Source organism: Symphalangus syndactylus, chromosome 11 (genome assembly GCF_028878055.3).
Source record: "Symphalangus syndactylus isolate Jambi chromosome 11, NHGRI_mSymSyn1-v2.1_pri, whole genome shotgun sequence".
Classification (NCBI taxonomy): domain Eukaryota; kingdom Metazoa; phylum Chordata; class Mammalia; order Primates; family Hylobatidae; genus Symphalangus; species Symphalangus syndactylus.
The window spans coordinates 91,958,338-91,981,472 of NC_072433.2; the positions used below are offsets into that span (position 1 = coordinate 91,958,338).

Below are 23,135 nucleotides of genomic sequence, written 5' to 3' on the forward strand. Positions count from 1 at the left end.
ATGTGGCTCTTTGTGATGGGAAGAAGAGTAGCAATTTATGTTTGTAGGGAATAAAAGTTAACGAAAACAATTTAATGTGAATGGGTAAATATAGTGTGTCAGAGAGGAAGACAAACAATGAAAAGCAAAATAGCCAGTGGATGTGGAGAGGCACAGCTTTACAATTTGAAGTGACCATATAAAAATGAAATGAACAAGCAAAAACATGACAAAATCATTGGTTTAGGTATGTCTAGACCCTTTGTAAAACTGGGGGAAAATGTTCGTAAAAACTACCAGATGTGAATGATTCTGTTCAAGAAAGAATATTGAGTAGTCCTGCTCAGAGAATCATTTATGGGAAAACTGTTTTTAATTAATTTCCTATAAAATAAACATCAATACCCACAAATACAGTAATTTAAAACAAAAGAGGCAGACAGTGAATTAATGATGTAGAAATTATCCTGAATACAGGCATCTTAAGTATACTAAAGATCTTAAGAGGTCTTAATCTGAAATATAGCTGAAGTAAAATGACTTCCTAAAAATATGAAGGACCTGCTAAGATAAGTCATTTATTTTTCATGGACTGTTGGTGCCAAAACATAAATACTGAGATCATCTCAACCTGCCCAGGGCTTTTGTACTCTATGCCTATGTATGAGTTCCTATCAGAGGACTGGGAATTTGCCAAGCATCATATAAAACTGTAATGACTTTTAAGGCCACTCAGGCCATTCCATCTACTCGAAAATGAAATTAGGCTTCTTTTTATAGGTTTGAAGCCACCTAAATTTGACCTCTATCTTGCACATCTTTATCCATCAAAATTATCAATACTGTGAGTAGGGGTAGAAAGTTTAGAGTCAGTCACCAGAACATATCATTTGGAAGGTCTTTTATCAAGGTTTCTCAGATAAATTGGTTTTGCAAATGCATTTAGAGTGAAATAATTAACTTTGAGGGTCACAAAGAGAATATATATGTAGGCAATACAAGATTTTATTTCCCTGTCATCCTTTTTTTTTCCTTTCTGTTCACTTACTAGACATGGAGACAGACAGGGTCTTTCATAAGACAGGTAAAGAGACAGATATTCTGTTAATTAATCAAAGTCATACTCTGATAATTTACAATGTTGGCTAGAAAAATATAAATATTTTCTTGGAGGTGTTTTGCACTGAAGATTCTGAAGTCCTTTAAGTGTCATCCAGCAGGTCACAGGGACTGAAAGATATGATGTTGCCTTCATCTAAGTCCTGTGAGAGGACAGTGAGGGTAGAAAAAGAAAGTGGGTTTCCTGAAAAATACAGCAGTTTGAGAGAATAGAGAGAGAGAGAGAAAAATTAATCTGTGCATAGCCAAGGTAATTTCCATATGTTCTGGATGGGAAAAGTAAAGAAATGCTTTACATATGGGATCCTAGGTGTCCTATGAAGATGTCAACTACTAAGAGGAATTATGCTGCTGGTGTGTACTCAGTGCCTCTTCCCAGACCTGATAGGCATATTTAAAAATTTATATTATATTGGACATAACAGCAGCCAACTTGTCCCCTTTTTCCCAAATTGACAACTAAGAAATATGAGATATTCTCAATCTTTGGAAGTTTGTCTTTATGAATTTTGGAGGATTTTAGGGCAGCATTCAAGTTACAGTTTTGTATTCTTCCCTTCCTTTTTCTCTCTAACTGGTACAGTCCCAGAATAAAGCTTAAGGCAGCACAAATAAGTGGCCAAGTAGTAAACCCTAACAGATACTCTGCACTCCTTCCTCCTTCCAATAACGCTTTGAATCTCTTCTAGTGTCAGGGAAAGTTAGTGAATTATCAAGAGAGACACCTAGCCAGATACTTCCCCATGCCCCTCTAGAGTCAGGGTATGCTTCTACATAAGAAAGTCATAAAAAAATTTCCACAAGCAGCTAGGAAAGAAAAATAAAAACAATGTATTATTCTGGAGAAAACACAATACAATCCCAGTTATTCTACTATCATTTTCCCAAATAGCCTGACTTGATTGCTAAATTAAAGAAAACTACTTTGGGTTCTTAATATTTTACTTTTGTTGTATATACTGATTAAGTTGACTAAAAATTTTCCCATAAAGTTTGGTATGTGTAGACACAGCCTGAGTTTACATTGCCTTTAGTGATATCATGCCATTTTAAAACTGTCTATTCCTTCTATATATTGCTAGTAATACATATGCATAAAGAGACATCCAGTCCAAGTCTCTTCTCCAAGCTTTTCAAGTATTTTGCTCTTCTGGAACTCTTTTTGGTCCTTACATCCAATGCTGCCTTCAGATTAGTTCCCTGCCCTCCCACCAATACAGACACAATTTAAAAAGTGAATCATCCTCCATCTGTGATATCAAACAATACACTTATCTAAATCTGTCTTTCAAGTAGCAGCAGCAGCCCTAGCAACACAAAATCCAAGAACATATACTGGATTAGAATAGATAGCAGCAAGCAGAACCCAGAATATATGGAGACTTTTTTTAATTACAAAGTTATCTGTAATGGATGACAATGAACAGATATTTTAATAATGGGAATATCCTGAAGTATAAGCAATGCTGGCAAGAACTCAGTATTTCAGGATGTCTAGCAGAGAAGCAAGAATATTAATCATGATTGAGGTTACATTCATTGGCCTTTTACTTTGTGCCAAGTACTAAGCTAAATACATTCTATAGATCATCACATTTATTTTTAACTAAAAATCAAAATAAAAACTGATGGTTGGTATTATTATACCAATTTTATGTATGTGGAAACTGAGGCTTATGAAAACCAACTAATGCAGATTAAATCTTACAGCTACTGAGTAAAAAATTGAAATAACTTTTAACTCTGACTCCTCAGTTTCTCCTTACACTTAGTAAGTATGGTAAATATCACTTCCTTTCTCAGAATACATCCTACCACTCTTATGACCTTTCAATGTTTTAGGAGGAATTAAAATCACATCGAACTCCAGGGATGGATACTGATCTACCTAATTTGAAGAGTATACACTCATCTATGTTTGTTTCCTAATCCTGCATAACTTACCTCTCCAAAGTTGAGTGGCTTAAAACAATAACCAGTTTGTTTTCTCTTATGATTCTGTGGGTTGATTGCATTCAGTGGGATTCTGGCATGGCTAGGTATCTCTCTCCCTCCTTCTCTCTTTCCATATAGCTCCAGGGTCTCGCCTTCTTTCCTTGCCTCTCCATGTGATCACTTCTTGTACCCTCTCCAGCAGGATCAACAGACTTCTAATGTGGTAGTTTGCGGACTGCAAACAGTCAAAAGAGGAAAAAAGAGGAAAATGTCAAGCCTTGTGAAATATGGCTCGAAGGTGACTTGGGGTCATCATTCAAGACTAACTAACTGTCTCACCAGCCATCTCTTGACTATAGTAATTGGTTGAGGGAAGACTTGAAGCTTTAGTTGCCTAAAGAGGATCAAATTCCCCAAATATTTGATAATTTGGCAAAAGTTTTCTCTTGCTAGTTATACATAAGATAGGATGTAGCTCTAGTATTGTCCAGTAATCACCCTGTTACCTTGAGAAGAGCCATCTTAGGATAAAAATAACAACATGGAAGGTAGAGAAAAGGCCTGGAAAGCAAACAGGTCCTTGGTGTCAATCTTTTACTAAATCTAGATTTACATCTGAACTTATCAGTTGCAGGAATTCATACATTTCTTTATTTTTGAAGTCATTTAAACTGAAGCTTCCTATGGCCTGAAGCAATAGCCATAATAAGACACAATAATTTATACAATGATTTAAAAATATTAAACTCCCAAATTAAAAGCATATGAGAAAACTTTTTATACAATATATAACCTAATTCAGGGAAACAAAAATTGTATTTTTTTGAAGAAATACAAACGGTTTATGCAAGGGACAGATCATGTAAAGTTTATTTTATTAAATGGAAATATCTACATAGATAACTTCATTGGGGTTCCTGGGGAAATAAACTTTACTAGAACTGACACAACTCCAGTGAATGTCCTTTGTAACAAGCCACTTTTTTGTCAATTACTAGACAATCCTGAAAAGTATATGAAATGTATGGCCTTTACATATAAAGCAGACTGATTAAACTGCATTATAATTAAACAATCTAAATCTAAACACCAATATTACATTTGAAATGCCAGGGTGTGATATGATCAGACAACAGAATCCATGTCAAATCATACCACTATGATTAATCCTATTGGGTACAGGTAGCTATTCCACCCTATCCTCAGAGGAGAAAACAGGGATTTCCTTCAAGATACATTGAATATAAAAATAACAATAGCCTCCCATCTCCATTATAAGCATGTACAAACTCTACTTAGAGTGGTTAAAAACTGTAAATTTTAACTCCTCTCATTTACTAGAGATTTTCTCTTTTCTTTTGTCAAAAATCTCTGGAGGAAAACAATGTTGTTTATTTTTGTTTTATTTATAGCTTGTATATATGTGTCTTTTTGAAAACACCCCCTTAAAGGACACATTTCTAGTCTTGCTTGAATTTAAATGTAGAATAATACGACATGCATTGCTACCTTAAGATTATAGGCAATAAGGTTCATACTCAAAATATACTTGCAGAATATCCTGAAGCAGATAATTATTTTTTTTAATCAAACCCTCATTAAGCACTACCATGTTCTAAGCTTGAACCTATGCAAGGATCTAGGAATACAGTGATGAACAAAGTAGACATGGTTCTTGTCCTCATAATCATACTGTCCAGGGAAAAAGACACACATGAAGCAATTAATTATATTAATAAACATAAAATTGCAATCCATAGTAAGTTACATAAATCTAAATTAAAGGAAGTTAAGAGAATATAACAGGATGATATCATTTCGCTCAAGGAAGATTAGAGAAACATTTTTTGACAATGGGTCACATAAGCTGAAAATGGAAGGATCAGTGTGATTTAACCAGACAAATAATTATGACAAGACTATACTATGTCTAGGGGACAAAAATAATTAAATATAAGAAAGGTTCAAAAGAAAGCTGGTATGGCAATGGTTATTTGATGAGAGCAGTGTGACTCAAATTGAGGTTGTAGAAGTAGGCAATAAATAGTTCATACAGGACATTGAAGTTCAACTTCAGAATTATGGAATTTCTTATATATGTGATATAAAATTATCTTTAAGAAGATATTGTGCTTGCCTCAGTAGCACATATGCTAAAATTTAAATAGAAACTAAATTTGCATTATGTAAAGGTTGCCATTTTTGGTTGTGTTATGAAGAATATATTAGATGGGTACAAACAAGGGGCAGAAGGTCAATTTAGAAGCTCTATAGAGAAAAGATGATGGTGGATGAAGCTTGAATTTTGTGGTAATGGAGATGAAGAGGATGAGAAGAATCAAGAAGCATTTTGAAGAATTTCAAGAGCAAGGCTTTGATTTGATTAGCTGAGTGGTTGAAAGTTTAGTTTAGTGGGCTATGGCATACAAAAGAAGACTGCTTTGGGGAGTGAAACACAGTAAAAAACCAGTTTGCCGTATAAAAATGCAAGATCTGTGAGACTCCTAAGTATCAATATTAAATAGCTACTTGTTTATATGAACTAGGGCTTAGAAGAAAGGTCTGTGATCAAGGTACAATTTTAGTACATGAATAACATTTAGTCACTCAAGTGGATGTGGCTACCCAAACAGGAACTTAAAGCACAGGTCAGCAAACTTTTTTTTTTCTATAAATGTATATACTGCAAATATTTTAAATTATGTGAGGCATACATTCTCTGTTGCAACAAACAAATGCTGTCTCTCTAGTGTGAAAGTGGCCAGAGACAATAGTAAGAAAATGTGTGTAGCTATGGTCCCTCAAAACTTTATTTACAAAAACAGCCCACAGGCCAAAACAGGCCTATAGTTTTCTGACTTTTGTTTTAAAGCATTGAAATAACCACAGAAATTGTTAGAGAGAGAGAAAAAGGAAAAAAGAAATACCAATGCCTGGGACCCATGTCCACAGAATGTTAGTTATTTTGTCTGAGTTACCAAGTGGACATTGGTCTGGAATACGAACTGAAGGCCACAATTTCTCAAACTGTCAATGACATTCTTCGTAGAGTTAGAAAACACTATTCTAAAATTCATATAGAACCAAAAAAAAAAAAAGAGCCTCAATAGCCAAGGAATGCCTAAGCAAAAAGAACAAAGCCAGAGGCATCACATTACCCAACTTCAAAGTATACTAAAAAGCTACAGTAACCAAACTATCATGATACTGGTACAAAAACAGATACGTAGACCGATGGAGCAGAATAGAGAGTCTAGAAATAATGCTGTACACCTACAACTATTTGGTCTTTGATAAAATTGATGATAACAATCAATGGGGAAAGGATTCCCTATTCAATAAATGGTGCTGCGATAATTGGCTAGCCATATGCAGAAGATTGAAACTGGATGCCTTTCTTATACCCTCTATAAAAATCAACTCAAGATGGATTAAAGACTTACTTACATGAAAAACCTAAAATTATAAAAGCTTTGGAAGATAACCAAAGAAATACCATTCTGGACATAGGCCCTGGCAAAGATTTCATGATGAAGACCCCAAAAGCAATTGCAACAAAAATAAAAATTAACAATGGAATGTAATTAAACTAAAGAACTTCTGCACAGCAAAATAAACTATCAACAGAGTAAACAGCCTACATAATGGGAGAAAATATTTGCAAATCATGTATCTGACAAAGGTCTAATATTCAGAATCTATACAGAATTTAAATAATTTAACAACTAAAAATCAAAGAAACCCACTAAAAATGGGCAAAAGACACAAATAGACACTTCTCAAAAGAAGAAATACATATGGCTAACAAGCATATGAAAAAATGCTCAACATTGCTAATTATCAGAGAAATGAAAATCTAAGCCACAATGAGATACCATCTGAGTCAGAATGGCTATTATTAAAAAGTCAAAAAATAACACGCTGGAGAGGTTGCGGGGAAAAGAGGACACTTAACACTTTGCTGGTGGGAATGTAAACTAGTTCAACCACTCTGGAAAGCAGTTTGGCAGTTTCTCAAATAACTCAAAGCAGAATTACCATTAGACCCAGCAATCCCATTATTAGATATAAGGAATATAAATCATTCTATTACAAAGACACATGCATGCATATGTTCACTGTAGCACTATTGACAATAGCAAAAACATGGAAAAAACCTAGATGCCCATCAATGGTAGACTCAAGAAATACATATACACTATAAAATACTTAGCCATAAAGAACAAGATTATGTCCCTTGCAGCAAAACTGATGGAGCTGGAGGCCATTATCCTAAGCAATCTAACAACACACGAACTGATAAAAAAATATATATATTGCATGTTCTCATTTGTAAGTGGGAACTAAACTTTGAGTACATACGGACACAAAGAAGGGAATAATAGACACCAGAGCCTACATGAAGTTGGAGGGTGTGAGGAGGGTGAGGATCAAAAAACTACCTATCATGTACCAGCCATACTTATTACCTCGGTAATAAGATAATCTGTACACCAATGACACCCTACGACACCCTACGACATGCACTTTACCTATATAACAAACCTGCACATGTGCCCCTGGAAATAAAAAAAATTTCATAATTAAAAAAATAAAGCTTCATAGATAATTCTAATGTGCAATCAACTTAGAACCACTGATTTAGAATGAAAACAGAAAAAGCCTAAGAAGAAACTTTGGAGAATTCCAATATTTAAAGATCAGATAGATACTGTTGACAAATTAAAGGAGATACGAAAATGTAGCAAAAGAGGATGAAAGAAAATTAAGACTGTTTTAAGTTATACAAAGAATAAAATGCCTCAAGAAGGAAGGAGGGCAATAATAATAATAGTACTATTAAGAACTAACACACATTTAATATGTGCTTTATTATATGTATTTTACTTACATTAACTTACATAATGCTTATGAGTAACCTTTTAAGCAGGCATTTTTATCTCCATTTTAAAAAATAGTTGGTTAAACTGAAACATGAGCAGATTGAGTAACTTGCCAAAGATCATGAAGCATGAATGACAGAGCTGGAATTTAAATCCAGAAGATCTAGCTTTGGAGCACTGATGCTTGCTCATATGTATTAGGAATTTAAAACACAAAAAGATTATCCATTGCTTACAGAAAAATGAATGCAAGAATATTTTCAAAAACATTAGTTTCAGTGATAGGAAAGAGAAAGCCAAGGAAGTGTGGACAAGCAAAGGGAAAATGAGGAGGATGAAGGTAGTGTGCTAGAAAATTATTGTAAGAAGTTTGATTGGTAAATGGAATACAGAAATGTATATATTTATGTCAAGCTTATAAAAAGTGCATGTGTTTGTAATCTAAGGTAAAAATATACAGATTTTTTTTTTATTTAACTCCTGCCACTATATTCAAATTTTGAAGGAATCTAATAGGAAAATGTGGAGAGTCTTGGAGAAAGAACATTTTGGAAGGTGGGAGAAGATGAGATTCAGAAGAAAACTGAGAAGATTATCCTTGACAGAAAGAATATTTCATTTTTTGTTACAAGATGAAATAGGAGTATGGATATAGATACAGGTTGGTATTTAGGCTTCTTTGTAGAAAAATTAATGTATTCTCACCTGAGAGCTATTTTTCCTGCAACTCAACTATACAAGACCATATTCTGAGAGAGAGTAAGTGTGTTTATGAGAGTGAAGGATTAGAGTTGAGTAAAATTGCAAAGGTATGAAATAACCACTGCAAATATTGGAGAGTGAGCTTAGTTGAGAAAAGTGATAGTATTGCTCAGCATTATTGAGTGTGCATTTGAGGTGTTTTATCATGAATTCTGAGTCATATCAGTTAGGCAATGGGAGTTATCTTCATGGAATAGCACAGCTATTCTGCTAAAGGATCGGGAAAGATGTGTTTGCCTTGATCCAGAGCTGGGATTTTGCCAGAATTGTGTTTTGGAAAGACCAGAGTACTTTTGCAAAAACTGAGGTAATGATGTGAGTTATATCATCAAAAACCTATGAAAATTAATTAGAAGTTGCAGATTTTTTTGCAAAATTTCAGGTAATGATGTGAGTTATATCACCAAAAACCTGTGAAAATTAAAAGTTGCAGATTTCCATCATGTCTTTAAAATCTCCCTCCCACATAGTCCTCACTGAATTTTCAATAATTCTTAACCATAGCTTTATCATTCATGAGAATCTCTAAGAATCTGTACTGTTAATTTTTTTACATGCTACATTTTACCAAGAATTAAGAAAGAAATCTTAAAAATAATTTTAATTTTGATAACTAGAGACAACAGATACTATAGTTTTAATATTTAGATTTCTCAGAATTAATCTAAATTAACTTTTAAAATATATCATAAAAAATTTCTCACTAAATTTTAAAATCTTATTTTAGTATCCAAGAAAACTTGCAGGTATCAAATTAACTACCAAAACTTCCATATTATTTCATTTCTAAAATGTATTAAGAATAAGAGAAAAGTATTACGCAGATAAAAGGAACATATATTGGCATACTTCCTAATTAATACTATCTTAAATAAAACTAAGAGAAAAATAAGACAAAATAATTCACTCGATAGTTTAATTTGTCTAAGGTGGATTATTTGTTTTTTTAAAAACCCCTTGACATTTTCTTCAATATCAATAACTTGATAATAAATATGAAAAAATCTCCTAGCTTTATTGATTTTTTTCACCAGAGAGAAATGGAGCATAGAATGTAATTATAAACGTTAAAATGTTTCTTAATTCCTACTTACGTCTTTTCATTATCTAAGCTATACTTTCAATATTCTATTTATGGGAATTTGTATAACTTACAACCAGAAAATGATTTATTCTTTTGCTTCCTCCATAGGCTCTTGCAGGAAGTTAGCAATACAGGTGTAGAACGTTGATTATACAACATGCAGGGGAAAGGAGAGGAGAAACAGAAAGAAAGGAGGGGATGGGAAAGGAGAAGAAGAAAAGGGAGAGAAGGGGAAGGGGAAAAGACAGCATAGTAATGCTTAAGAGATATTCTAATAGGAAGGTTATAGTGAAAGATACGACTTTTTAAAATGACTTTCCTCTTCAAAAACTGGCCAAGCTAATGATCTCTTTTCTCTTCTCCCTCCTCCATGCTCATGAATTAAAATGTCATGACCATTACCAAGCAGCCCATCCAGCTGTAAAACTGGATGGAACTGCGTGAATACAAATATGACCAGATTATAAATATTATCCAAAAAAAGAAGTTTATTAAATGTCCAAAATAGGAGTAGTCATTGGGTTCATAGTTCTGAGTATAGAATAATGACTCTTATGTTAATTAAGTAACTGAACATTTTTATGGGATAGAGTTGCTCTTCCCATTCTCAAACCTCATGGATTTTATATGAGCTGGCAAAGATAACTCAAACTAAAATATAGTGCTGATCTTTAATATGGAGATTATCTGTATGTCTGACAATCTGACACAAAACAAACAATTGCAAATACTTTTGATAAAGAACCATACCATTCTTGACTTCACACAGATATTGTTATGTCTTAAACATCCATTTCCATAGTCTGGAGATAAGATGAAAGAAAAAATTTCTTACTGGTTTAATTGGGATCATTACTCCCATTTATTCCATATTTACATTTAAAATAAATTTAAATTGTGATTCTTGATTTATTCATATGTGATATATCCTTTACTTGAGATAATAGGAGGTAATAAATCTTCCAAGGTTAGCTTCATCTTACTTTCAAGGTTTTTGAGAGTGTTTTAAAATGCTGCTTCACTTGAAAAACCATTTGCTAAATGTCTAACATATGTATATCAAGGAAAATACTAGACACTAGATAAAGAAAATAGTTTAATGGGAGAGAAAAATAAATATGCTAATATTTAAGCATAATGATTGCTGAGATAGGATAAGCCCTGGATGTTATGAGGACACATAAGAGTATACTTGACCTAGCTGTCAGGATTATGGAAAGCTTCTGGGAGAAATCTGAAGAACTGAAAGCATTCTAACAAGGCTGGAGCATGAGTTTTCAGTTGGGAGTTGGGGTTTTCAGGTGGGGATCAAGGTGTTGAGGTATCAAGTTTGAAAGTTAGGTGGGGCTGGTCTATGAATGGCTTGTTTGTAACAGTAAGGAGTTTGGAATTCTTCCTGAATGCCATTGGAGCCACTGAAAGATTTTTGGCAGGGAAAAGTAGTGTCAAAATTTGTATTTTAGATAGATTTATACATCAGTTCTTTAGACTATATTTTGAAGACCTGAGATTGGAAGGTGGTCAATCATGGAATTATGCAGCTTTGGTATATCAAGATACAAAAATAAAAATCCCCAAAACCAACCAAACAAACCAACGAAACAAAAATAAACAACCCAAAACTCCACAAAACAGTAGAATCAATATAACTCAGTGACCAATTGAAGGTAGAGGGTAAAGGATGTGGAGCCAAGGATGGTACTTGGGTTGCTGGTTTGGACAACTGACAGGGGTACCAGTAACCAAATGTGTAATGCATGCATGAGGAGCAATGCATTTGGTGGAAGGCTTTTGAAAGGTGTATATTTGTTATTTTGACTCTTTCTCTTTTTTTTTTTTTTTTTTGAGACAGAGTCTTGCTCTGTCACCCAGGCTGGAGTTCAGTGGCACGATCTCGGCTCACTGCAACCTCCATCTCCTAGGTTCAAGTGATTCTTCTGCCTCAGCCTCACAACTAGCTGGGACTACAGACGTGCACCACCATGCCAGGCTAATTTTTGTATTTTTAGTAGAGACGGGGTTTCACCATATTGGCCAGGCTGGTCTCGAATTCCTGACCTTGTGATCCGCCCGCCTCGGCCTCCCAAAGTGCTGGGATTAGAGGCGTGAGCCACTGTGCCTGGCCTATTTTGACTGTTTCTTATCTGTTCTCAGTATAGTTAATGTAAGTGGAATGTAATGCTTTGACTGGACATGTGGTCTTTGCAAGCTACTCTAACAAGACTATGATGATGCTTTGGGTCTTCAGGTATTAATGTGAACTCAGGCCCTGAGCCCAATGGTCCTTATAATGTCTGAGTCTGTTCTCCTCTTTCTCCAATGTACAAGCGCTTGAGTAAGTGGGTATATGCTCATTTTAAAAAGAATTAGGCAAATCATGATGACAGATTCTTGCCACAGTGTTGCAGAGCCCTTCTCGCTTAGGACATGACAGTATCTGTGGGCCTGTGGATTGAGCAAAAAAAAAATGTGACTTTTTATTGTAGTAACTCCCATAAACCTCCTGTTTTCTTTCCCAATATTATCATGTTATTGCTGTCAATGTTAATAGATACCCTTGTTGGCTGCCTCTAGGCATACCATAGTTTATTAACCATCTTCACAAGTTCCACTGGCTGCCACTCCAATTTTGCAGGTCATTATGTTAATTGAGTTGAAGACTACTGACTTCTGACTGTTGAGGTTCTGTTACTCCAGGATCAGGTTATTCATCTGGATATTAATGAGCCATCTCTATGACCACTTCCCCTGCCATCAACACTGGCCTGCAAAGGGGATCCATCACTGAATTTCTTAGTAAACCTGGTGATCATCTCACCTGTGTATTCTTAAAGGTTTCAGTTAAAAATGTGTGCTCTGGCCCCTCTGATAGGAATAACCTTCGGGTGGGACAACGAACCTCACATAATATATAAATTTCTTCATTCTCACTTTCTGCAGCTTTCTATCCCTACCTTTACCATCTGACAAAGCAACTCAGACATTTCCACACTGTTAATTAAAGGCCATATCCTATTTCTGGTATCTAACAGTCATATCAACAATGACTTTGCCCCATTCACTAAGAAATAATTGCCTGTCCTGAGAAAGTACCCCCTAAGTCAATAATTTCTTGCTTAGCCTATCTTACATTTAGTTTTCTGAATGAAGAATTCTCGTAACACACCCCACAGTACTTCTCTGTCTCCCACTAGTAAATGCCAGATAATTATTGTAACTCTTTCAATCTATAGACTCTCTGTTTTCTTGCTAGGTCTGGACTTCTCAGGTAGGTTATGTTGAGATATTTACCTAGCCTGAGTAGCCAGAACAGTGGTGAGGATAGTTCCTAAGGGGGAAGAGACCTATTGAGTTACATAAATAATAGTTCTGCAGCATCTACTATCTTGGAAAATGTACTCTTACTGGGGAATGATAGGCCACTTCTGTCACCCTAGAAGTTTTAATGAGAATAGCAGAGCCAACATCCTCATTAATCCAAATTTCTTCATGTCATGCTTTAGGGTTCCGGACTTTTCATCATGCAGAACTTACCTTTGTGAAAGAGAGAAGAAAACACAGAAAGAAAACATTGGAAAAGCAGTACAGTTCTAAGATAGTTTTGTCAAGGTTCACGTGGAGTCCTCAAACCAAAGTGAGACATCAAAAGAGTCACACATCTCACAAGAAAATACCTGCCTAAATATTCATGCCATCCCCAATAATTTCTCAGTAATCGCTATTGAAATCATGACCTCACACAAACATGATGATATATTTAAGAGTACAGCATCTGGGGCAACATCTGGGGCAGTGGAGCATCTGTGTCATGGTAAGTTTGACTGAAACGAAGTTTTGCAGCAGCAAAAACAATATCAACAAACAATCTAAATTTACTTCCGTATGTGTGGATCTCAGTAAACCAGGCTGTATTAGAAGCTTTCTCTAGCTATAGAGAGTTACCTACTCTGTTAAGCAAGACCAGGGCAGCAGTTGAGGCACAAATACACTAACATTTTCAAAACCTGCCTGTTTCACTCAAAACAGATTCAACTTATAAGGCAAGGGTGCTCAAATATGAGGTTTCTTGCCTTTTCATTTATTTGAGTTAAATTTGATTTGCAGAACCAGAATAAAAATCAGGTAATCACATTTATTAGAATGTGGCATTTACATCCACAATAATTCTAATTTTGAAGCTCAGTTTTTATATTTTTCCATAGATACGATATAGGTAGATGTTATTGATGAACTCTCTGCTGCATCTGAAGGTCATCTTAACACTACACTAACAAATGTGGAATAAGGTGTCCTTGAGTTTGACACTGAATTAAATATCATGTTCTTCAAAACACACTTCTTCCTATGAGAAATCACATGGATTTTTAAATTTTGCTCCAGGTAGGTTTTTTTTAAAATGGCGTATTTCAATATCTTCATGGATATATCTAAGTAAATTTATACTTTTAATAATAATTAACAGAAAAAGAGCAACAATTTCTGAATTTAACATTTCTACTATTTCTCTTCCTCTAGTTATATTTCTGACTCAAGTAATGAAAAAAAAATTTACACTGATTATCTCAGACTCTTAGGAAGTGCTGTGAATATGCACCCTCCTTAGTAAGTACACTGAAAAAAAGTTCCTGCCATTTTCTCTACCTCCTAACTTAACACAACTTCCCAGCAAACTTAGTAATAAGGATAGCTGATAGAAGTTTGACATGTACAGGATAACTTTTGAGGTGGCAGAAAGTGTTAAAAATCATTTACCATCAGTGTCTCAGCTCTTGGCTATCATGCCTCTCTCCCTCTCTACCTAACCCTCAAATCTCATCCAAGCCATGTTTTGTTGCATTGACTTTCTTGGCCATATCAAGAAAAGTATGTATACCCATGGTCTTAAATTCAAGATGAGTAAAATTCTGCTTTTAGAATTTCTTCATGATGGTGTAATGCGGACTATAATTACCCTCTCAGTATAACAACCACAACACTAGAAGAAATATGTGAAATAACTATTTTCTTTCATTAGAAAACAAATAGCTCATGACTGAACCCTGAAAGAAGGAAAACAATTGATATGAATCCTATAATAACTCCAGTTTATTGTCTGGAGACTGTTTCTAGGTTTTAATGTAGCGAGGGTAACATAAGCATTGCCTGGTGGTCTTAAGGTGAAGAGACAGATATTGTGATGCAGAATGGCTAAGAAACTTAGAATCATAAGGCATGGTGTCTCCTAGAGACATCTCTGAAAATCTGAAGAGAATTCTCTTCAAATCTTTGGCTGAAGATTGATCTATGCATGTGTGGAGTAAAACTCCAAAAAGCTGTTAAAGGGCCACAAAAAAGCAGCAGACCAAAGGATTCCCAGAAATAACAAGCCCTAAAAAGAATTTACATTCTCATTCCTAGAAATGAAAGAAGATCTCTGAATATATGGAACAGCAGAAAGAGTCCTCAAGGAGTTCTAGCCTGAGTAGTGGCTGAATTCAAACTAAAGGCCCCTCTTGTTGTGGTTTACTACATTCAAAAATGATTCTCAAAATAATCAAGTTGATAGTGTGACTTCACTGTGCAGCAGGATAAAAGTAAACATTTTTCAAAAAAAGACAATAAAATCCAGCATGCAACATGGAAACTTTATAATGCTCAGCATTTAAGAAATATCCAGGCATTTTATAAAACAGAAAATATAACACATAAGTCCAAGAAAAATTAATCAATAGAAAAATACCCAGAAAAGACAGAGAAAATGGAGTAATCACAAGGAGTATAAATAGCCATTATAAAATGCTTCATATAATTAAAAATGTAGAATAAAACATAAATCATAAAATGTGAGATGCAAAAGATACAAAAAATACCAATATATGTGGTTTATTTAGAAAGCCCAGATTTTGCAAAAATTTTAACGCCGGTGTACACGGCAAACAAAACATTAAATTAGGTGTGCAGAAAGAACCAAATAAAAGAAAAGAAATGCCTCATAGACAGAATATAAATTCTGTGGAAATCAGGATACTCAAACCAGAAAGATACTTGTACTTACACAAGAAAGGACTTGCAAGAAAAAACAAAAAATATTATCCCAGGAGTGATATAAGGTCCCTTATTAAGGCAGCCTTATCTAAATCAGATGCTGAATAAAGATCTTCTACCAAAAAGAAGGAGGCTCATTCTGAAAGAAGACTCATGATGGCAAAAAAAGAGAAGGTGTGGAAATAGTGAGCTCAAAAGGCTCAAGTGAGTATAGCACACTGGTTCCAAGAATCATGAGTTCCTTCTGAAAGTGATCTTGCTCCAGATCTGACTTCTGACACCATTTTTGTCAATAAATAACAGAGAGAGAGGCTCTCTAACAGTAAATAATAGGACATTGCAATAGGAATACACATACCATAGTAAACTGCGTGCAGAAGTAAAGGAAGACAAAGATTTCTAAGGAAAAAATGAGAACAATTACATACTTATTTTGTGATAATTATCCTTGGCTACAAGCATCAATAACAAGGGTGACAACAGTCTGAGTTTGGACCGGTAGTTGCTGGGCAGATGTCCTTATAGAAGTATTTCTTGTGTAAGCTCATAATGGCCTTTGTGCAAAGTTGTGGTTTTTCAGAGTTAGTTTTTTTGTTGTTGTTTGTTTGTTTGTTTTCCAGACATTTATGCATGAGAACCTGCTTCATGGCCTTTTTGGACTTTACATGTCAGGGTGTTTTACAAAATTACTCTTGTTATTCTGACTGCTTTCACAGCAACAGGGAAAACTGATGGACTCATGAACCTAATCCTACCTCAGGTCCCATGGGGAATAAAGAACTCTGTCTCTGATGTAGGAATTCCTATTCTTATGCCAGTATTTATGAAACTGTAGCAGGCTTCCTGGTGTTAACAATAAAAGTGGGGGGGGTGGAGCCAAGATGGCCGAATAGGAACAGCTCTGGTTTACATCTCCCAGCGTGAGCGACGCAGAAGACAGGTGATTTCTGCATTTCCATCTGAGGTACCGGGTTCATCTCACTAGGGAGTGCCAGACAGTGGGTGCAGGACAGTGAGTGCAGCGCACCATGCATGAGCCAAAGCAGGGTGAGGCATTGCCTTACTCGGGAAGCGCAAGGGGATAGGGAGTTCCCTTTCCTAGTCAAAGAAAGGGGTGACAGACGGCACCTGGAAAATCAGGTCACTCCCACCCTAATACCGCGCTTTTCCAACGGGCTTAAAAAATGGCACACCAGGAGATTATATCCCACACCTGGCTTGGAGGGTCCTACGCCCATGGAGTCTCGCTGATTGCTAGCATGGCAGTCTGAGATTAAACTGCAAGGCGGCAGCGAGGCTGGGGGAGGGGCGCCTGCCATTGCCCAGGCTTGATTAGGTAAACAAAGCAGCAGGGAAGATGGAACTGGGTGGAGCCCACCACAGCCCAAGGAGGCCTGCCTGCCTCTGTAGGCTCCACCTCTGGGGGCAGGGCACAGACAAAAAGACAGCAGTAACCTCTGCAGACTTAAATGTCCCTGTCTGACAGCTTTGAAGAGAGTAGTGGTTCCCCCAGCATGCAGCTAGAGATCTGAGACCGGGCAGACTGCGTCCTCAAGTGGGTCCCTGACCCCTGAGCAGCCTAACTGGGAGGCACCCCCAAACAGAGGCAAACTGACACCTCACAAAACTTCCAGAGGAACTATCAGGCAGCAGCATTTGCGGTTCACCAATATCCGCTGTTCTACAGCCACCGCTGTTCTGTAGCCACCCCTGCTGATACCCAGGCAAACAGGGTCTGGAGTGGACCTCTAGCAAACTCCAACAGACCTGCAGCTGAGGGTCCTGTCTGGTAGAAGGAAAATTAACAAACAGAAAGGACATCCACACCAAAAACCCATCTGTACATCACCATCATCAAAGACCAAAAGTAGATAAAACCACAAAGATGGGGAAAAAACAGAGCAGAAAAACTGGAAACTCTAAAAAGCAGAGCACCTCTCCTTCTCCAAAGGAACACAGTTCCTCACCAGCACCGGAACAAAGCTGGATGGAGAATGACTTTGACGAGATGAGAGAAGAAGGCTTCAGACGATCAAACTACTCTGAGCTACAGGAGGAAATTCAAACCAATGGCAAAGAGGTTAAAAAGTTTGAAAAAAAATTAGATGAATGGATAACTAGAATAACCAATGCAGAGAAGTCCTTAAAGGAGCTGATGGAGCTGAAAGCCAACGTTCGAGAACTACGTGAAGAATGCAGAAGCCTCAGGAGCCAATGCGATCAACTGGAAGAAAGGGTATCAGTGATGGAAGATGAAATGAATGAAATGAAGCGAGAAGGCAAGTTTAGAGAAAAAAGAATAAAAAGAAACGAACAAAGCCTCCAAGAAATATGGGACTATGTGAAAAGACCAAACCTACATCTGATTGGTGTACCTGAAAGTGACAGGGAGAATGGAACCAAGTTGGAAAACACTCTGCAGGATATCATCCAGGAGAACTTCCCCAATCTAGCAAGGCAAGCCAACATTCAGATTCAGGAAATACAGAGAACGCCACAAAGACATGCCTCAAGAAGAGCAACTCCAAGACACATAATTGTCAGATTCACCAAAGTTGATGATATGAAGGAAAACATGTTAAGGGCAGCCAGAGAGAAAGGTCGGGTTACCCACAAAGGGAAGCCCATCAGACTAACTGTGGATCTCTCGACAGAAACTCTACAAGCCAGAAGAGAGTGAGGGCCAATATTCAACATTCTTAAAGAAAAAAATTTTCAACCCAGAATTTCATATCCAGCCAAACTAAGCTTCATAAGTGAAGGAGAAATAAAATACTTTACAGACAAGCAAATGCTGTGAGATGTTGTCACCACCAGGCCTGCCGTAAAAGAGCTCCTGAAGGAAGCACTAAACACGGAAAGGAACAACTGTTACCAGCCACTGCAAAAACATGCCAAAATGTAAAGACCATCGAGGCTAGGAAGAAACTGCATCAACGAACGAGCAAAATAACCAGCTAACATCATAATGACAGGACCAAATTCACACATAACAATATTAACTTTAAATGTAACTGGGCTAAATGCTCCAATTAAAAGACACAGACTGGCAAATTGGATAAAGAGTCAAGACCCATCAGTGTGCTGTATTCAGGAAATCCCTCTCATGGGATTTGAGCCTAGACACACCTAGGCTCAAAATAAAGGGATGGAGGAAGATCTACCAAGCAAATGGAAAACAAAAAAAGGCAGGGGTTGCAATCCTAGTCTCTGATAAAATAGACTTTAAACCAACAAAGATCAAAAGAGACAAGGCCATTACATAATGGTAAAGGGATCAATTCAACAAGAAGAGCTAACTATCCTAAATATATATGCACCCAATACAGGAGCACCCAGATTCATAAAGCAAGTCCTTAGAGACCTACAAAGAGACTTAGACTCCCACACAATAATAATGGGAGACTTTAACACCCCACTGTCAACATTAGACAGATCAACGAGACAGAAAGTTAACAAGGATACCCAGGAATTGAACTCAGCTCTGCACCAAGTGGACCTAATAGACATCTACAGAACTCTCCACCCCAAATCAACAGAATATACATTTTTTTCAGCACCGCATCACACTTATTCCAAAATTGACCACATAGTTGGAAGTAAAGCACTTCTCAGCAAATGTAAAAGAACAGAAATTATAACAAACTGTCTCTCAGACCACAGTGCAATCAAACTAGAACTCAGGAATAAGAAACTCACTCAAAACCGCTCAACTACATGGAAACTGAACAACCTGCTCCTGAATGACTACTGGGTACATAACGAAATGAAGGCAGAAATAAAGATGTTCTTTGAAACCAACGAGAACAAAGACACAACATACCAGAATCTCTGGGACACATTCAAAGCAGTGTGTAGAGGGAAATTTATAGCACTAAATGCCCACAAGAGAAAACAGGAAAGATCCAAAATTGACACCCTAACATCACAATTAAAAGAACTAGAAAAGCAAGAACAAACACATTCAAAAGCTAGCAGAAGGCAAGAAATAACTGAAATCAGAGCAGAACTGAAGGAAATAGAGACACAAAAAACCCTTCAAAAATTAATGAATCCAGGAGCTGGTTTTTTGAAAAGATCAACAAAATTGATAGACCGCTAGAAAGATTAATAAGGAAGAAAGGAGAGACGAATCAAATAGATGCAATAAAAAATGATAAAGGGGATATCACCACTGATCCCACAGAAATACAAACTACCATCAGAGAATACTATAAACACCTCTACACAAATAAACTAGAAAATCTAGAAGAAAAGGGTAAATTCCTGGACATATACACCCTCCCAAAACTAAACCAGGAAGAAGTTGAATCTCTGAATAGACCAATAACAGGCTCTGAAATTGTGGCAATAATCAATAGCTTACCAACCAAAAAGTGTCCAGGACCAGATGGATTCACAGCCGAATTCTACCAGAGGTATAAGGAGGAGCTGGTACCATTCCTTCTGAAACTATTGCAATCAATTGAAAAAGAGGGAATCCTCCCTAACTCATTTTATGAAGCCAGCATCATCCTGATACCAAAGCCTGCAGAGACACAACAAAAAAAGAGAATTTTAGACCAATATCCTTGATGAACATTGATACGAAAATCCTCAATAAAATACTGGCAAACCGAATCCAGCAGCACATCAAAAAGCTTATCCATCATGATCAAGTGGGCTTCATCCCTGGGATGCAAGGCTGGTTCAAAGTACGAAAATCAATAAATGTAACCCAGCATATAAACAGAACCAAAGAGAAAAACCACATGATTATCTCAATAGATGCAGAAAAGGCCTTTGACAAAATTCAACAACCCTTCATGCTAAAAACTCTCAATAAATTAGGTATTGATGGGACGTATCTCAAAATAATAAGAGCTATCTATGACAAACCCACAGCCAATATCATACGGAATGGGCAAAAACTGGAAGCATTCCCTTTGAAAACTGGCACAAGACAGGGATGCCCTCTCTCACCACTCCTATTCAACATAGTGTTGGATGTTCTGGCCAGGGCAATCAGGCAGGAGAAGGAAATAAAGGGTATTCAATTAGGAAAAGAGGAAGTCAAATTGTCCCTGTTTGCAGATGACATGATTGTATATCTAGAAAACCCCATTGTCTCAGCCCAAAGTCTCCTTAAGCTGATAAGCAACTTCAGCAAAGTCTCAGGATACAAAATCAATGTGCAAAAATCACAAGCATTCTTATACACCAATAACAGACAAACAGAGAGCCAAATCCTGAGTGAACTCCCATTCACAATTGCTTCGAAGAGAATCAAATACCTAGGAATCCAACTTACAAGGGATGTGAAGGACCTCTTCGAGGAGAACTACAAACCACTGCTCAATGAAATAAAAGAGGATACAAACAAATGGAAGAACATTCCATGCTCATGGGTTGGAAGAATCAATACCGTGAAAATGGCCATACTGCCCAACGTAATTTACAGATTCAATGCCATCCCCATCAAGCTACCAATGACTTTCTTCACAGAATTGGAAAAAACTACTTTAAAGTTCATATGGAACCAAAAAAGAGCCTGCATCACCAAGTCAGTCCTAAGCCAAAAGAACAAAGCCGGAGGCATCATGCTACCTGACTTCAAACTATACTACAGGGCTACAGTAACCAAAACAGCATGGTACTGGTACCAAAACAGAGATATAGCTCAATGGAACAGAACAGAGCCCTCAGAAATAATGCTACATATCTACAACCATGTGATCTTTGACAAACCTGATAAAAAGAAGCAATGGGGAAAGGAGTCCCGATTTAATAAATGGTGTTGGGAAAACTGGCTAGCCATATGTAGAAAGCTGAAACTGGATCCCTTCCTTACACCTTATACAAAAATTAATTCAAGATGGATTAAAGACTTACACGCTAGACCTAAAACCATAAAAACCCTAGAAGAAAACCTAGGCAATACTATTCAGGACATAGGCATGGGCAAAGACTTCATGTCTAAAACACCAAAAGCAATGGCAACAAAAGCCAAAATTGACAAATGGGATCTAATTAAACTAAAGAGCTTCTGCACAGCAAAAGAAACTACCATCAGAGTGAACAGGCAACCTACAAAATGGGAGAAAATTATCACAACCTAGTCATCTGACAAAGGGCTAATATCCAGAATCTACAAACTCAAACAAATTTACAAGAAAAAAACAACCCCATCAAAAAGTGGGCAAAGGACATGAGCAGACACTTCTCAAAAGAAGACATTTATGCAGCCAATGGACACATGAAAAAATGCTCATCATCACTGGCCATCAGAGAAATGCAAATCAAAACCACAATGAGATACCATCTCACACCAGTTAGAATGGCCATCATTAAAAAGTCAGGAAACAACAGGTGCTGGAGAGGATGTGGAGAAATAGGAACACTTTTACACTGTTGGTGGGACTGTAAACTAGTTCAACTATTGTGGAAGTCAGTGTGGTGATTCCTCAGGGATCTAGAACTAGAAATACCATTTGAACCAGCCATCCCATTACTGGGTATATACCCAAAGGATTATAAATCATGCTGCTATAAAGACACATGCACACGTATGTTTATTGCGGCACTATTCGCAATAGCAAAGAGTTGGAACCAACCCAAATGTCCAACAACGATAGACTGGATTAAGAAAATGTGGCACATATACACCATGGAATACTATGCAGCCATAAAAAATGATGAGTTCATGTCCTTTGTAGGGACATGGATGAAACTGGAAAACATCATTCTCAGTAAACTATCGCAAGGACAAAAAACCAAACACCGCATGTTCTCACTCATAGGTGGGAATTGAACAATGAGAACACATGGACACAGGAAGGGGAACATCACATTCCGGGGACTGTTGTGGGGTGGGGGAGGGGGGATGGACAGCATTAGGAGATATACCTAATGCTAAATGATGAGTTAATGGGTGCAGCAAAACAACATGGCATATGGATACACATGTAACAAACCTGCACATTGTGCACATGTACCCTAAAACCTAAAGTATAATAATAAAAAATTAAAAAAAATACAATTTCTACACAAACTCTTCTGGAAAGTGTAAGACAGCACAAAGACTTTCTTACTCATATTATGAGGCCAACAGCAAAACCGAAACCCAATAAAGACATTAACAGGAAAACAAAATAAAATGCAACAGACAATTTTCCCTCATAATCAGAATTGTAATTATGTTTAACAAAGTTTTACCAAATCAAATGAACTAACATGTAAAACTAGTAAGACTTCATGACTAGGTTTCTTTCATCCCAGAATGAAAAGTTGCTTAAACATTTGAAAAATAAATACATGCCATTTTAGATGACAAACTAAAAAAATAAAAATCACATCATTATGATGAGATG

General features: G+C 36.6%; 1 long non-coding RNA gene across 1 annotated transcript in view; it reads right to left on the bottom strand.

Moving 5' to 3' along the window:
- Positions 1 to 1,157: 1,157 nt before the first annotated feature.
- Positions 1,158 to 23,135, bottom strand: part of LOC134731842 (uncharacterized) — a 230,956-nt gene continuing 208,978 nt past the window's right edge. Inside the window, exons 2-3 of the long non-coding RNA XR_010114470.1 lie at positions 3,043 to 3,268; positions 1,158 to 1,282 (exon numbers count right to left, since the gene is read on the bottom strand). This is a non-coding gene — a long non-coding RNA (uncharacterized lncRNA). The remainder of the gene's footprint in view (positions 1,283 to 3,042; positions 3,269 to 23,135) is intronic.